The sequence below is a fragment of the Mastomys coucha genome, unplaced genomic scaffold (assembly GCF_008632895.1).
Source record: "Mastomys coucha isolate ucsf_1 unplaced genomic scaffold, UCSF_Mcou_1 pScaffold20, whole genome shotgun sequence".
Classification (NCBI taxonomy): domain Eukaryota; kingdom Metazoa; phylum Chordata; class Mammalia; order Rodentia; family Muridae; genus Mastomys; species Mastomys coucha.
In genome coordinates, this window is record NW_022196903.1 from 7,744,763 (window position 1) to 7,749,442 (window position 4,680).

The 4,680-nt window shown below is 38.0% G+C and overlaps 1 long non-coding RNA gene across 1 annotated transcript; it reads right to left on the reverse strand.

Annotated features, from left to right (window-relative positions):
* Positions 1-432: 432 nt before the first annotated feature.
* Positions 433-3,509, reverse strand: LOC116097996. The gene is made up of 2 exons (XR_004121647.1): positions 3,176-3,509; positions 433-523 (listed from the first exon to the last, which is right to left on the reverse strand). It is a non-coding gene; the product is annotated as an uncharacterized LOC116097996 (long non-coding RNA).
* Between the last annotated feature and the right edge of the window lie 1,171 nt (positions 3,510-4,680).

The window sequence follows — 4,680 nt, forward strand, 5'->3', positions numbered from 1 at the left end:
TTTCTTAATTGAAAACAGTGAATGGGGTATTTTTTATTATAAGTAAACCCTTGCTCTACACTTATTTGGCTTCCTTCTTAGTGAATAAAAGTTAGGCATTCCAAGTCACGTTTAAAATAGTAGTGTGACCGAATGAAATTTATTATCATTTCTAGCATAAATAAGATGCTTATATTAACCACTTTCTGATTAGAAAGTCTCCAGTACTTTCTGTTTTTACAAAGCTTGATAAAACTTAGTTTGTATCATGCAGCCAAGAAGCTAATCATTTTTTAAAAAAGTTACCATACATATGTATTCTTTCTCATTCTTTATAAAGAAAAAGTAGGTTTGTCACATGTTCAAGGCTGAGCTACAGTCTCAACAACAACAACAAGCGAAATGAAGCAAGAAAAGAAGACCAAGTAAAATGTAGTGTAAATGGAGACATAATTCTTCATTGCAAAACCTTTTGATATTTATTGTATATCAGAAGACTCTCATATTGCATAGTGTTTAGCACATTCCTCTTCTCCCTAATAAACTTTTGCACATTAAAAAAAAAGGAAAGAAAAAAGAAGCTAATCATTGAAACTGCATTATTTTTGGTTTTCTTTTATGTAAGACAAGGTGTCACTATGTTCCTTGATGAACCTGAAACCCACTACATTGGCCGTGCCAGCCTCAGACTTAGGAGGATTTTTTTAATTTAAACATTGTTAGAAAACAGCTTTTAAACGACAGTGAAATAGAGTCAGAAGAATCGGGCATCCAAGGTCATTCATTCTCAGTTATATAAAAGTTTCAAGGCTAACCTGGGCTATGACTCAAAAAGCCAAAACCTAGTTTGCCATAGTCCAAGACAGTAGCTATATCCATATCCTCATAGGGCACAATATGAAAAGTAATAGAGAAAGCTCAGTGCACCTACACATACAGTATGGTTTAGGAACATTCATCACATGTTCTCTAAAGTACCACTGGCCAGACCTACTAGAAAAGAAAAGTCAACTGCAAAGGTCTGCCTGTACTGAGTTCCAGTGGACTCAACCTGGAAGAAAGAGATGGCAAAGGGCAACTGGTAGACCTGACACTGCAGTGTTTTGGCCAGCAAAAAAATCTTTGTCTCTGTGTGTAGAATACTTCTTTTCTTCCTTGAGGGCCCAAGTTCTTGTCTTTTACAGTACTGGCAAATAGCTTAAAGTGTACAATGGGTGGCTAATAAAAAGAATCAAGCCTAAATATAATAACTCATGGTCTAACATGCTATAAAATAAAAAACAAAATTAATTTTTCCCTTCACAACATTCAGCAGTGAAGTAGGAATGGAGCATCTCTACTGGGAAAAGGAGAAATTGTAAGCCATGACTGGCCTTTATAATTTCCCCAAACACCAGCTAATTATAAAGCTTCCATGACCCAGAATCTGTTCCTAGAATAGGGACTCTGTCAAGCCTTTACTTTTGTGGGGTAAGTAACTATTTTCAATTATCAAATTCTGGTTTCAGTGTTTCGACAGCTCTCCCTGCTATAACATGCCTGTTTTGATCTCTAAAGTAGGGCTTGGAATTGGGTCTTTGGAGTGTCCTTTAAAGATGACATATTCTGTTACCTGGTAATAGACATCTGTATACCTCAGGCAGAATTAAGTTTAAACAATTAGTACAATATTTTCTTGACCTACAGCTGCATAACATTAGCTTTTACAAGACTCTTGAAATTTTTCTTCCTATCAATTCCAAATACAAAATACAAACAACTGAAGTCAAAGATCTTAAGTAGGCATAGTTTTTTTGGCATGAAGTATCTTACTTATAATTACTGACCTCTGCCTCTTTTGTTATTCATTATGAGATAAGGGTTACTATCTCACCTCACCTCAAGATCAATAATGATATTTTTATCATGATTACTCTTAAACCAAAATATGAATGGCCATACCCTAAAAGCACAAATCCAGGATATCCTAAATAAATTATTTCAGCATGGAAACAGTTTATTCAATTGCAGAATAAAAGAGTTTTCAAATACATTGGTGGAAGCAAAGGGCCAGAAAGTTATAGCAAGTGAATACATTTGTGACGTAGGTTTCAGGTGCTATCTGATGACTTGACTTCCTCAAATTTTGAATTGGTGGAAGACAGTAGTATGTTAATACCTGCTGAAAGGTCTCATTACACAGATCACATATAGAGGTAGGCAATAAACGACTACTAAGGGAGCTAAAGACAACCCAAAGCACATTGACTCTAGATCTGTAACAGCCCAGCTCTTTGCATGCGTAAGGTGTTAATTAGTCAACAGCCTTGTAAATTTTTTAAACTAGGAACTTCACTTCACCAGAACAATATGAAAAACTAGGTGCTTTAGTATGCTTTGCTGCCATAAGAAAAATACCACAGGCATTGTGAATAAATAGGATTTTATCCCTCTGGAGGCTAGAAGTCCAAAATCAAAGTTCCAACAGAGTTAGAGTCTATTCCTTCTTTTCTTAGATTGTTGAAAACTTCCTTTGTGCTGTATCCTCCTATCTGTGCAAACAGATGGAGAAGAAGGACAGAGGAGGAAGAAAAGAAGGTAGAGAGAGAGAGGGAGAGGAAGAGGAAGAGAGGAAGAAGGAGGAGGGAGGAAGAGAGAGGGTAGAAGGGGAGAGAGAAGAGGAGGGAAAAAGAGAGGAAGAGGGAGAGAGAGAAACTCTTTTTATGATACAGTGCTGTTGGATTAAGGCCATAGCCTAATGACCTTATTTAATCTTGATTACCCCTTTAAAATTCCTAAAATATAAAAGTGTCCCTTTGGATGCTAGGGCTTTAATATACAAACTGAGAGTTGTAGAGGGGATCAACAATTTAGTCCACTACAGTAAAACCACCAAGTAAAGAGCAGGACCTTTCATCTGATTCTTGCCACCAGCTTTGCTCTCATAACTGGCTTAGAAATGCTTCCCCTCTGCTGAAGTTGCTGTCTAGTTTAGAGTTATAAAAACAGCTGGCAATTTTAACCCTGAAGGCCTTAAATTTCCAAACTCTCAGTCTGCATTCAGGCTAGAGGCAGATATGGAGGAGCTTAGCTTAGCAATATTGCCTTTATCTCTGCTTGCAGGCTAACCAGTTCTTCTCTAAGTGAATATCTTACTTCTACGGCCTTGTTGCAAGCAACAACAACAACAAAAGCCCAACATTCTGATTAGCCTTACCATTGTTATTAAAGCTTATCCTCAGCAGACAGATGGACCACTTTCCAGGAGACTTTTGGGGAAGCTGTTCCTAGACATTTGCAGAGACATAATAAGGGTCACCGGCTTGCCAATCTGCTATAAGGTCTTATTAGGACAATCTAATACCACATGCTGAGGGCAGCATTCCAGCTCTAAGAGAATTTGAATTACTACTGGGTTCAACAGAAGTGATCAAAACATCATTAACAGTGGATTAATCAAGGTAGTGCTCTCCTTCTCATTTAAACTCTCCTGTATGCTTCAAAATGGGTGGGTCAACCTCAGGATCTGGTACCCACAAATCTCTTTTGTTACTGACTACTGTTTACTGACACAGAGAGTCTATTCCTTCCTTCTTATAATGATCATTCAACTAGACTCCCCAGACTCTCTAGAAGGTTCTAGATGTAACACGTTCTAGTGGGATGTGTTCATGAGTTATTTGGAATGTAGAAGAGTCTGAGGTCACAATATAAAAGTGGACACATGGGTGACCATGAATCGATTTCTAGCAGATGTGACCACTAGTGGTATGTTCCACACACTACTTAGTGGTATCAAGTGTCCCAAGTCATCAAGAAGAACAACCAAATCATACCTTCTGCCTCAGGCATTATGACACAACCCAAAACTGAGCATCCTGTGGCAATTCTCGGTTTCTTCTCTGACAGCTATTACGATAATTTTGTGAGCACTTATTTGACTCTACTAAATTATATTTTGCACTGAATCCATGGCAACGTTTCAGTCTCCTACACTGACCCATGGAGTGTGTACTTACCATACTGTCTTCAGAAATTTCAAACAGAAGCCCACACCCCAATCCTGCATTTATCGTTTGATCATCAGAAAAAAAAATGAACATTTTCCACTTAGGTTGACTATGGCAAAAGTGGATAGCAGCAAATTTGGCTTCCCCTGATGCTCCACAGAGGTTGTGTGGCTCATGAAGCCACAGAAGAGGCCAGATGACTAGAGAGGTAACTGGCAGGGCAAACCCATGGCCCACTAAACCTCCTTTCTAAAACTAGGGAGCAGAAATGTGGAAATCAAGGGGCAATGAGCAAGTGAAACCACATATCTCATCAGTACATCATCTACTTAACAGCAACAAAACAAGCACAGTAGTTAATTGGGGGAAAGAAGGATTTAAAATGAAAGGTTGAAGCCAAAACACACAGAGTTGGGTATTACCATTTCAATAGTAGCCAGCCACAGGCCAGAAACAGGAAAAGGTCACTTTATCATAAATGTAATTCTATCAATAAAACTGACTTAAATTATTGAATTCCTTTCCCCCCATTCTAGTCCACTGAGATCTACAGCGGTCTTAGTCATACGTGCCCGGTGGCATTTAGTAAAATAAAACATTTCATTTTTCTGCGTTGTGTGAGATTGGCCACATATATATCCCAAAGCACTAATTCACCAAGGTATTTGGGGCAGAAAATTCAGTGCCATATATTACAAATGTTTTATTTTCT